The sequence below is a fragment of the Echiichthys vipera genome (genome assembly GCF_963691815.1).
Source record: "Echiichthys vipera genome assembly, chromosome: 20".
Lineage (NCBI taxonomy): Eukaryota > Metazoa > Chordata > Actinopteri > Perciformes > Trachinidae > Echiichthys > Echiichthys vipera.
This window is the reverse complement of record NC_139845.1, coordinates 2,577,316-2,590,324: the sequence shown is the minus strand read 5'-3', so window position 1 is coordinate 2,590,324 and position 13,009 is coordinate 2,577,316. Positions and strand designations below refer to the sequence as shown.

The 13,009-nt window shown below is 45.1% G+C and overlaps 1 protein-coding gene across 2 annotated transcripts in view; it reads left to right on the top strand.

Annotated features, from left to right (window-relative positions):
* Window positions 1–106: 106 nt before the first annotated feature.
* Window positions 107–13,009, top strand: part of LOC310962633 (plexin-B2-like) — a 206,440-nt gene continuing 193,537 nt past the window's right edge. For both annotated transcript variants that reach the window (XM_083935141.1, XM_083935140.1), the window contains exon 1: window positions 107–497. The gene's annotated coding sequence lies outside the window, so the exon portion shown is untranslated. The remainder of the gene's footprint in view (window positions 498–13,009) is intronic.

The following is a 13,009-nucleotide window of genomic DNA, read 5'->3' as shown; positions in this document are numbered from 1 at the left end:
TGCGTGGTCTTCGGCAGCGGAGGAGCTCCTGGCTGCGGATCCGGCTGGATGTGTGTGTGTCGCACTGGATACGGAACACACACGCACACGCACACACACACGCTCATGCACGCTACCTGCCATTATAAAGTGCGCGCATGTGTGTGTGTTCGGTCATGAATCACACCTGAGCCGGGGCAGGTAGCTGAGCCGGGTTCCTGGGCGTGGGACGGACGCAGGAAGCCGCTCGTCTGCTCGTGTGTCGTGGGAATTTTGGTGTCAAACTTTGACTGCGCACACTTTTTTATGATTTTTCCTCCAGTTTGCCGCGTTCACGCCGGTTTTTCCTCGCTCCAGGATGTAAATTTGGGAACTTTTATTTCCTGTCTCTCTGTGTCTCTGGAGGAACGTTGACACACGTTTTTATTTTCTAACTTTTGACACATTTTTTGGGGGAATACGGACAGAAAACGCGACCGTGCAGAGAGAAGGAAGGAATACCAGGGGCACACCAGGAGGTAAGCTGCACTTTTGAATATTAAGATGTTTTATGCAAAGTTTAACAACAAAAGAAAACACAGAAGGTTAAAAAAAAGATTTTTTTAAGATGTCTTATCGCATTTTCCCTTAGTCCAAAGAGCGTCACGCCGAACTCCATCCACAAAACGCCTAATTTAACCATTTATTGCTTGCTGGCGAATGGAAAACGCCTCAAATGACATAAACTGTGCTTTTTTACATAAAGCATTGGAGTATGTGTTATTCGGCACACACGACATCCACCGGGCTGCGCGTTATTTTGAGGAAACACGCGTTTGGTGTTGATTTCACGCGAGACGAGAATAAGCTGCAATCAACGCAATGGAAGGCAACTGTGGTTGTGTCATAACTTTAAAAAGGGAGTTTGGCGTTTGTGTGTGAGCCGAATTAAAGACTGGAGTGTGATGTTCCACTACAGGAGTTTAAACATGTTTTTAAAGATCCTTGTCTGTGCTGAGAGGCGAGGTCGTGTTTAATTTAGGTGTTTTTTAAACGGAGTCTGGCGCGGAGGTCTGTGCGTGAGGCAGACAGTGGGATGTGTCGGGACCAATCACTGCACAGGACATTTGGAGCCCCAGTGAGTGGTTTGATCCCGTGGAGCTGCTGCAGTAATGTAATCCAGACTGGACTGACGTGAAGGCTGTTTCACAACTCAGTGACACAACTTTAAAAAAGGTGTTTTGCATTTTGTATGTGAAGCCGAATTGAAGCCCAGGCTGTGATACTTCATTATAGGAGTTTATATTTATAGAGGGCACTTTAGCACAGGTTTTGGCTCCTAGAGGGCACTTTAGCACACGTTTTGGCTCCTGGAGGGCACTTTAGCACACGTTTTGGCTCCAACACTTCAGCATGCGTTTTAGCTCCTAGAGAGCACTTTAGCACACATTATGCCTCCTAGAGAGCAGTTTAGCACACGTTTTGGCTCCTAGAGAGCACTTTAGCACGTGTTTTGCCTCCTAGAGAGCAGTTTAGCTCACGTTTTGGCTCCTAGAGGACACTTTAGCACACGTTTATGCTCCTAGAGGACACTTTAGCTCACGTTTTGGCTCCTAGAGGACACTTTAGCACGTGTTTTGGCTCTTAGAGGGCACTTTAGCACACGTTTTGGCTCCTAGAGACCACTTTAGCACACGTTTTGGCTCCTAGAGGGCACTTTAGCACACGTTTTGGCCCCTAGGCTATTTCAAAACTTGACAAAACTTTTAAAAAGGTGTTTTGCATTTTGTACGTGAAGCCGAATTGAAGCCCAGGCTGTGATACTTCATTATAGGAGTTCATAGTTGTTTTGGAGCTACTTGTCTGTGCAGAAAGGTAAGGTCATTCTTAATTTCGCAGGTTTTTAAACGGAGTCTGGCGCGGGGGGGGGCGGGGGTGCTGCTGTGCATGAGGCAGACAGCAGAATGCGTTGAGAGGCTAATCAATGCACAGAACATCTGGAGACTCAGCGAGTGGGCTGATCCCGTTGAGTAGCTTCAGTGATGTATTTCAGAGCGGGCTCACTCATTCCAGGGTAAACTTCACACACTGGCATTTACAACAGCTGTGCAAAACCATTATCTTCTATTGATTCTCCTCCCTCAATCTATACCAATCCCAGGGAGGGTAATTGAAGTTAGAGAGGGACTTCAGAGCCCTGAGCTCTGAGGGAGTGTCACTTAGGTGTCTCCAGTTCTGTAGATATTTTATGGCGGTATTTGATGTTTGTTTTTTATGGCAGTATCGATCAAAAGTGCTTAAACCTTTGCAGCAGCAGCAGCGGCGGCGGCCAGATAATGATTCTACTCAGTCAAATCTTTTGTTCCAAAGGTCGTTCGAACACATTAACCCGTATTTTGTGCGTGGAGAGATTAATCTCTGAAAACAGTGTGCCGTTGGCCGTCTGCTCCCAAGCATCGCCGTACATGATGGGGAGGTAATTGCCCATGGTGCCAGTTAATGGATTAGAATAGCCTCCACTCCGCACCTTGAGCTCGGAGGCCATAAAACCATTACAGCTGCAGCAGCACGGGCGCTGTTTAGGATCGGGCCGTTTGATGTTACGGCTAATGCGACGCTCCGATTGGTCGAGCGTGCCTTTTCAAGGCTGCTTGAACAGTTCATTGTCGTGTTTAATTTGCAGCAGTCACTCGGGGGACGTTGTTGTGTGCATTTTGTCGGAGTAAATGCAGCTTCAGGTGTACTTTATGTACTTTATGCATACGGGGCGTGGAGGCAACATCTCTAGGAAAAAGTTATCAAAAGCAACCGGAAAAAGGTTGTTTCTGGATGGTGACTCAAGAGATGGTTAAGGTTAGGCGTTGATCTTGAATGGTTAAGGTTCGATGGTTGAGGTTAGGCGTTGAACTTGAATGGTTAAGGTTAGGCGTTGACCTTGAATGGTTAAGGTTAGGCGTTGACGATTAAGGTCAGATGGTTGAAGTTAGGCTTTGACCACGGATGGTTAAGGTTTGGCGTTGACCACGGATGGTATGGTTCGATGGTTGAGGTTCGATGGTTGAGGTTAGGCGTTGACCATGGATGGTTGAGATTAGATGGTTGAAGTGAGGCATTGACCTTCGATGGTAGAAGTTAGGCGTTGACCACGGATGGTTGAGGTTAGATGGTTGAAGTGAGGCGTTGACCACGGATCGTAGGGTCGATGTTTGAGGTTAGGTGTTGACCTTGGATGGTTAAGGTTAGATAGTTGAGGTTAGGCTTTGACCTTAGACAGTTAAGGGTAGACGGTTTAGGTTAGGGATTGATCTTGAATGGTTAAGGTTCGATGGTTGAGGTTAGGCGTTGACCTTGAATGGTTAAGGTTAGGCGTTGACGATTAAGGTCAGATGGTTGAAGTTAGGCTTTGACCACGGATGGTTAAGGTTAGGCGTTGACCACGGATGGTATGGTTCGATGGTTGAGGTTCGATGGTTGAGGTTAGGCGTTGACCATGGATGGTTGAGATTAGATGGTTGAAGTGAGGCATTGACCTTCGATGGTAGAAGTAAGGCGTTGACCACGGATTGTAGGGTCGATGTTTGAGGTTAGGTGTTGACCTTGGATGGTTAAGGTTAGATGGTTGAGGTTAGGCTTTGACCACAGATGGTTAAGGTTAGATAGTTGAGGTTAGGCGTTGACCGGATGGTTAAGGTTCGATGGTTAAGGTTAGGCGTTGAACACGGATGGTTAAGGTTAGGCTTTGACCTTAGACAGTTAAGGGTAGACGGTTTAGGTTAGGGATTGACCTCGGATGGTAAAGGTTAGATGGTTGAGTTTAGGCACTGACCTCGGATGGTAAAGGTTAGATGGTTGAGGTTAGGCGTTGACCACGGATTGTAGGGTTAGATGGTTGAGGTAAGACGTTGACCTTGGATGGTTAAGGTTAGATGGTCAAATCAGGGGGTGACCACGGATGGAATGGTTCGATGGTTGAGGTTAGGCACTGGCCTTAGGTGGTTGCGGTTAGATGGTCCAGGTTAGGCTTTGACTTTGGATGGTTAAGGTTCGATGGTTGAAGTTAGGCATTGACCTTCGATGGTTGAAGTTAGGCGTTGACCACAGATGGTTGAGGTTAGGCGTTGAACACGGATGGTTAAGGTTAAATGGTTCGTATTAGGCGTTGACCTTGGATGGTAAGGATTCACATAGGTCGCCGTGTTTGCTAGTTTTCCCAAATCTAGGGTCACGATCTAAACACGACCCTGAACACTATAACATTCGACACGTGCAGCAAACTGCAGGCTCAGGCTCCCAGTGTCTGTACGTGTGGTGGGATTTGCGCTCACACTCGTTGCTTTGACTCGTTCCATTAATGTTTTCAAGGAAACCGCTTTTCTAATGCGCTCCCGAAGCAATCGATAGCGTGTCCTTTTGAATAAGCTCTTGAATAAGCTCTTCAGTAAATCCTGTTTTAATGTTTTTCGCTTGAAGCCGGGCTATTTCCAGGGAAAGCCTCAACACACGCCTTCACACACAAAGCACAATAAATACAAACACTATCTCCTCTTTTGAGAAATGACTGCGCTCTACGTTGGATCGGCCTCGGGGACAAACCGCACAGTGTTTTACATTATCCTCTAACGTGGGGACGGAGCGTGGAGCCAAAGCAGTTGCATTGGTTGCTCACTGGTCAGATCCAACAGGACGGCTTACGGTTTAATAATTTACAGATAAGGAACTACAGGGAAGGAATGTCAAAGGGGCGATCACCTCTCTTTACTCGCGTGTTAATGTGACACTTGTGATCTTGGAAGGTCGGCAGGTTCACACTGTATCTTCAGACGCAGCCGGACACGTTCTGCATTTGATAGCCGAGCTCCGAGGCTCTTGTCTTTTTACTTTCTCTCCTCTTCTGTGTTTGTAAGTGGACTTTACCCTGAACTCGAGGCTGAGTCAGACCAGATTTAGCAGGATTAAATTTGCTAGAATGATGTGGTCACGCCAGCATTAAAGGAGTAGTTTGACATCTGTACACTCATTCACTTCCTTACCGAGAGCTAAGGATAATTTTGCAGCCTGGTAAATTAGCTTAGCGTAAAGACTGGAAACAGGGAAACAGCTAGACTGCCGAGGAAAATACATTTGTGAGCTTAAGAGGTGTTGGTATGTGGATTTTGGCTAGCTTTTCTCCCCATTTCTAGTCTTTATGCTAAGCTAAGCTAACAAGCTAAAACTCCTCTAAAGGAATAGTTTGACATCTGTACACTCCTTCACTTTCTTACCAAGAGCTGAGGATAATTTTGCTACCACTCTCGTGCCTGTACAGTCGGGCAGCCTGGTAAATTAGCTTAGCATAAAGTCTGGAAACAGGGAAACAGCTAGCCTTGCCGAGAAAAAAAATACATTTGTGAGTTTAAGAGGTGTTGGTATGTGGATTATGGCTAGCTAGCTTTTTTCTCCCCATTTCCAGTCTTTATGCTAAGCTAAGCTAACAAGCTAAAACTCCTCTAAAGGAATAGTTTACAGTAGGGCTGCCCCAAGAAAATCCTTGGTCGGGACCAAGGATTTTCTTGGTCGACCAGTGGTCGTCATTCAGAGCGACTAGTCGACTATTCGACGCATATATATACCCCCCCCCCCCCGAAGTATAGCATCGTCGACTGAACATAATTAAAAACCATTATTTAACAAATGCTCCCAGCTGCTCCCTAGTCTTATTTCAGATTTTAGTTCTGAATGAAGCAAGGAGACTGTCTGAACACGCGCAGGTAGCTAGACTAACGTTACTGACATGTTAAGGTGGTATTTCATGTTCGTCGTGGACGAGTGATAGTTTGCATGTGACCTTCTTGGGACCATCCTTGTTCTTTTTAAAGTGATCCCATATTTTAGGCGTCTTTCTCGACATGATTGGCTAATTATTATTAACTGTATAACCACGATGTCTGGACCTGTTAAAAAAAACAGTGAGTGAGTGTCACAACTTCCTGTATCTGGCCCTTCAAATTAAAAGCCCTCTAGCTTTTAAAACCAGCTGCCAGTCACAATTATTTTCGCTTAATTTTGACAAGACACAGCTCTGAATGTTTTTTTTCTTTTTGTCGACCGGTGCTTGGTGGCAGCCCCAGTTTACAGACTGTAAGATCGGAGTTATGGTGCAAATAGGCAAGTCTTTTGAATACACTGTGTAGCCTTCCAATGTCCCATTAGCAAACAAGCTAACACAATTTGTAACTGACAGTTAGCAAGCCAGCTAGCTCAAAGAGTTCTCTCCAGCAATTCTTGTTTTCGTTAAATGTTGTACAATCCCGAGAACAAAATGTCAATGCTAACAAACTATAACATATCGTGACTGACAGGCGAGTGCTAGCATGCTCCCTGCTTAGCTATTAGCTTACCACTCTCTGCGCCTTTGCTGCATCCGCACACTTTGCGGCATATTATTTCAACATGCGTTAAAAAAAGCAAAGATATACAAAATGAACACTCGAAACTTGCGCATTTGTCGGTGCTAGCTGGAGCGTGTTGCTAGTCCCTTTAGCTAGAGGGAAGTGGAGCTTCATCGCTCCAGCCACCAGTGTTTTAATGAAGGAATGAGATTTTTCCAACCTCAGAGGAATGTTTGTGTTGCTGAACTCAGATGTTGTGGTGAAACGCTGTCAGCCTGAGGGCTAACCTTTATGCAAATAGAGCACGTGTACAGTTACAGACTATCGGAGACCTGTTGGACCGGAACACAGCCGGCTGGTTTGGTGACTCGTGTTTGTTTTTACACGGGGAAGTTATGTCGTGCAGCTCGCCCCGAGGCGTGAGAGAAAACTCTGAATGAAACCAAGACGAGTGTGAGAAGAGGTGAGACTCAAATGATCCTTGAAATAAGAAATAAACAGTGAAGTTTGTAGGTTTACTCAAAACCTATAACTCGACATTGGTGACATGTTGCTTGTAGCGTCGTGCTGGGGCTACTGTGTGAAAAGTCGAGAATGTTGTGTTTTGATTCAATTTTTTTGGAGTTGTAACTCAAATATTTGTCCGATTTTTCACACTTTTACACAAAATCAAATTAAAGCCTTGAAAGATTTTTAAAAATAACATTTCAAGGCTTAAATTTGACTTTTAAGCCTTTGAAAGTGCTTGAATTTCTCCGTTTTATGCACAAAATCCAAGGTTCTTCTGATATTTGTTTACTTTAAAGGCTAAGTGCTACTGTGTGCAAGTGTGACTCCTGCAGTTGCCATGTTAGGGCGCACTCACACTGTCCTTCCGCACCGCGCCAAAACAGGTTTTTCGGGTAAAGCCTAATGCGTTTGACCAGTGTGAGTGCAACCGCTCCGCGCATAACTGTGGCCAGCTGGCCGTCCACGGCCCATCTGGGAGAGGTGGGCTTTAGTAGAGTGTGTTTGCACATGTAGGAGCACGAGCGTGCGCACGTGTACGAACATGAGCACGAGGCCTACGGCGGTTCTGAGGTAATTTCCTGTGCGCCTGTTCGGACATAGAAAATAGAAGGAGGGACCCTGCGTGGACATTTAACAACAACAACAATGGCGGCGAAAGGTTCACGTTGGTGTGATGCGGAGGTGGAGTGTTTACTGCAGATTTGGTCGATGAAAAGATTCAAAAACAGTCGACAAGACGCACAAAAACTCTGAGGTCTACGGAAAGATCTGGAAACAAAGCCACGCATCGCCATGACGTCATCAATGCGTGTGACGTGTTACGGCGTGATGACGTATAGGCAGCAAGAAGCATTCGCCGAGGCCCAGGTAGTGTGAGTACAAACGGGCCTGGAGGGGGGGACAAGGACCCTAAAGCACGGGGCGCGGTGCGGAAGGACAGTGTGAGTGCGTCCTTAGACCTGGAAAATCCTTGAAAAGTCCTTGAATTTGCTGTTTAGGAACATGTGGGATCCCTGAGCGTGATTTTCGCTTACTGATGTTGGAAAATACCCCCTTTTTACGTTTAACAGACGTGCAACAGGTTTGTATTTGCGGTCTCTGTGATTCAGGACGGAGTAATGAAAGGTTAACGTTAAACAGGCTGTTCTCGCGGCTTCATAACACACTGCGGCATTAATCCGCGATCACAGGCTGTGAAATTGAAAACACGATGTTGGAGATAAAGCCGTCTAACAGATGGACGTCAGGCTTTCACCGCTGACCGTCTGCAGCCCGCTTGGCTCCCACTCTCCGCGGCACATTGAGCCACTTAGTCGAATAGGAGACTCGAGGAAAGAGCCCTCGGAGCGTCTAGAAGAGCCCAGACAGACGGGGTTTGTTTGTCTCTCTTTAATGCATTTTATAGTTAATTCAACAGGCCGGGCCAAAGTCTATCATCCCGTTGTGTCTCTTATCGAAACCATGTGGTTGTTTTTGGTCCAAACCGACTGAAACTCCTGTGTTAAAAAACAAGTTTCTCCACTCGGTTGAAAGAAAAACAGCTCTTAACCTCAAAGCCTGGAAATAAATTCAAACTTGGCAGAAACGACCAGCGGAGACTGCGAGAGAGGGGAAACAACCCTAAAGAGTGTGGTCCGTTTGCTTCATGTCGCAGTGATTTAACAGAGGAAGAGACCGCTGGACCTCAGAGGTCAAAGAGTCACTCAGGCCATCATTCATTCAGCTGCACATGTTGTTGTGCGTCTATTTGAGTCCAAGTGATTTTTTTAAGTGTTTATTTTCTTTTCCTCTTCCTTGGCAGGTCGTTATTTTCCACTTGTACTCATATTTACGTGTTTGTGTGCAGCAGTTCTTGTAATTTAAAGAGATTGGGGACATTTTGCTTTGGTTTGTATTAGACTGAAGGTTTAAGAAATACATTTTCAAATTGATCTTCATTTAAATGATCTGATATAGATTCATAAAATCAAGACAATCGCAGGATGGTGCGTGATCTCGGCCACATTACTGTCTTTAAAGTGTAATCCGGCGTCATCCCATGGCACTTACACACATCAAATAAGCAATCAAGACAGTTTTTTATCACCTATAAACTATTAACGGAGAAATCTGGTCGCTAACAGCCGGACGTGGCTAACAGTGATTAGCTCGGGGCAGTACGGTGAAGGCATTCAAAGGTCTTTTTTAACCACTAATACTGCTGAAAATAACAGCAAACCTCTGCAGCAGCATGAGAAGAGTCCCTACACACACAACAAAGCAGCAACAGTGTAGTTAGTGAAGCCAGAGTTTATTAAAAGAGTGTTTTAAAGACTTACCTACTGGCCCCTGTACCAGCTCCTCTCATAGTAAAGTCCATTACAGTGGATTACCAAAGTCAATCCCAAAGGAAGGAGCCCATTGGTGCTTTGTTTTGTGTGTAGGGACTCTTCTCATGCTGCTGCAGAGGTTTGCTGTTATTTTCAGCAGCATTAGTGGTTAAAAAAGACCTTTGAATGCCTTCACCGTGCTGCCCCGAGCTAATCACTGTTAGCCACGTCCGACTGTTAGCGACTCTACCAATTACACTTTAAGAGGCTGTATCACAACATACTGGTATCATATAAAACTACACAATATGAGGCATTTATTGGTACCAACCATGTCATGCTAGCTTGTTTGCGATGTGGTTAAATTACGTTTCAAATTTTGACGAGGGGGAAAACTTGCATGAGGGGTTTCAAACGGGGTCCGTTGACCTCTGACCTCAAGATATCTGAATGTAAATGGGTTCTTTGGGTACCCGCAAGTTTTTGCACGCAGCTTTTGCACGCAGCATCACAATGAGGGACAGTATACAAGATTAGAGAATCTTGTCCCAGCAAAATTTAATTATAACTGAAATGAATTCAAATTGATTTTGAATCAAATTGGGACCCTTGTTAAAGTTTGAGATGTACATGTTGATATTGTACAACAGCATAAATAGCCAGTTTGAGTTCATGCTAATGTCGTTAGAGGTCAAACGAGATAACGTCAACGTACTCAAAGAACAAAAGTACTGAAACAATCCATTCGTGAAAAACTGAGCTTTCGAGCGTAAGCCCCTTCAGATCAAGTGGTTCTTGCACGCGGCCGAGTGTTTAAAGACGAACCGATTCAGTGATTATAAAAATAACCGTTAATTGCAGCGCTAGGTCGTCTCTTTACCGTTGCACAAATTGGGAAACATCAGTGAAGCCACGCTGTTCCGTAAAACACGTTGGCGCCTGCTGCTTTTATCACGCGGAGCCCCGTTTTAAAGGGTTCATCCAACAGATTCTTCATCTCCTCTCTTGATTTCCCCTTTGACACGCTTATTGGCGGGGTGTTTTTCTCGCACTTCCCCTATAACGAGGACGCTCACTCCTGCAGACTGTTGCTGATAGAAAAGCAAAGAATGGGAGCTGCGTCTTGACTCTTTTCATCATCTGAGTATTCTTCCCGCTGCTTCCAAAAACATCAAAAACGTCACTTTGTTGTGACTTTTTTCCCCCTGTGTGGAGGTGCTCACAGCAGCAAACGTACACGCTTTCATGGATGTCACTGCTGTACACTGTGTTACACTTTCAAAACAGACATTTGTTGAGGTGAAAAAGAGGCCGACAGCAACTCTGGCAGTGTGTACGCCTGTATATGTTTATATTTTATGTATATCCTTGTCACAAATGATTCTTTAATGTCCCCTTATAGTTTAAGAAGTACATCCAGGTAGATTAGAACATGGAAAAACATCAGGATATTGGACTGTTGAGTGCATTTTAAACCCAGAGAGGCCTGGAAGTAGGCTAAAAGAAAAAGCTGCTGGTAAGTGTCTGGTCTTGCCTTGTTTTTCTGCAGCAGCTGATTGAGGCTGGTGTGTGTGCGTGTGCAGACGAGCTTAACTGTGTTGTGTTTGACCAGCTGTTAATGTGTTGGTGGTCATTAAGCTGCCTGTTGTGCGGAAGGCTGTCTGACTGATTACTGACCTGTGCTCCTTTCTACCACTTGTTCTTTTTCGATGTAGCTTCGCAAATGAGGTTGGAAATCCTCTCCCTAATGAAGTTTCAGTGCAAGTGATGGAGGGGCAAAATCCAAAGTATCGGCACATGACAGTACCTGAGTGATGTGTTTGTTTCTCTAAGTCCTTACAGTTGCATTTAGTCTGAAGTACTCTAGGCGTAGTTGAGTTGGGGTACAAAATGATTGTGTTTCTGTCAAAACAAGCCAACCTGTTCATCCCAGCTTGTTTTTTCAGGACCCTTTGGCGTCACCTGTCAATGCTCTGGGTAGCCCTCTACTTCAAACGCATGATGCTCCCAGATGCTGTTTTAAACACAGCAAACACATTTTTTTACGCTGCAAACTCCCATTCAACTGCGTGGTTAGGTTCAGGTTAAGGCATCAGGGAAAGATCTTTAAATTAAATGTGTTTGGTATGTATCTACCATCACGCATGGGGACGTCAACGGGACAAGAACCTCGGTCTCCTTGGTGAAAGTCCAGTGTTCGTTCAGTGTCAAACGAATATGTGACGGTCTAAGTCTATACAGTTGCATTTAGTCTGAAGTACTGTAGGCGTAGTTGGGTTGTGGTACAAAATGATTGTGTTTCTGTCAAAACAAGCGAACCTGTTCATCCCAGCTTGTTTTTTCAGGACCCTTTGGCGTCACGTGTCAATGCTCTGGGTAGCCCTCTACTTAAACGCATGATGCTCACGTTCACTGTTTAAAACACAGCAAACACGTTTTTTTTAACGCTGTGAGCTCTCTTTCAACTATGTGGTTAGGTTCAGGTTAAGGCAACAGGGAAAGATCTTTAAATTAAATGTGTTTGGTATGTAACTACCATCACGCACGGGACGTCAACAGGACAAGAACCTCTGTCCCCTTAGTGAAAGTCCAGTGTTCGTTCAGTGTCAAACGAGTATGTGACGGTCTAAGTCTACACTTAGTCTGAAGTACCTGAGGCGTAGTTGAGTTGGGGTACAAAATGAATGTGTTTCTATTTCCCCAGGGAATCAATCAGGGAACCCCAACTTGTTTTTTCAGGACCCTCTGGCGTCACGTGTCAATGCCCTTGGTAGCCCTGCGTGTAAACTGACGATGCTCCCAGACGCTGTTTTAAACATAAGGAACACGTTGTTTACGTTGTGAACTCCCATTTAACTATCTAGCTAGGTTTAGGTTTATTTGACAGGGAAAGATCGTTAAATTCAGTGTTTTTAAGTAACTACCATCACGCGGGACGTAAATGGGAAACGAACCCCGGTCTCCTTGGTGAAAGTCCAGTGTTCGTCCAGTGTCAAACGAGAATGTGACGGCTGTTGCATAACAAACGCACTTATTAACACCCAAGCCACAATATTTTCCTAACCCTAAACAAGTGGTTTTGTTGCCTGAAATGATGTCAGTCCATCACCCCAACCTGCCTTCTTACGCGGAGTTTGGCGTTCTTAATCCTGGTGCACTTGGTGCGTCTTGTATCACCGCGGACGGGTTAACTGTTTAAAGCCCGGGGGGTTTGGCGTTGATGCACCAGGATGCCTCATGCAGTGACAAAATGGCGGCATTTGATGCTCTGGGAATAAGTTCACCCTGAGCAAGTGCCATTGACTGCCCCTAGGACAAAGTTGTTATGTTGCACCGCAAAACAACTTCTAAGTTTCGAGTCACAATGATGCTTTTTTGAGGGTGTATCGCAATAAAAGGCATCCTGTCATGACCCCAGTTTGGAGCTCGTGTGTATGAAGGGAGGGTTTTGGTTAAGTGTTTTCCATTTACAAGCGAACCTCTGGTTGTGCATGAATGCATCTCTCTGGCATTCATAATCATCCTTTACCTCCAAATGCTTTTTCCAAGAAGACTTCTGAAAAAGAGAAGTAAAAGTAAAACCTCTCAAAAGAGAATTCTTGAGGTGTCTGCGGCCCTGAGCATCAATACCACCCCGTACTTTCTGTGAACTTCAAACCGAATATCTAATTTTGAATCGATCACATTAGCAATGTATGATGGAAGACTTGTTAAGCCTCTTTGTTATTCATACCAGGTAATGAAGAAATACCTAAATCGATGCTCGGCTTTCTGAAATGGAGTCCAAGCTGGCAGTTGGATATCAACATCCCTCCCCTGCTGCCCGTAAAGCCTTGGGGTCATTTCCTGCTGTTGGTACAGATC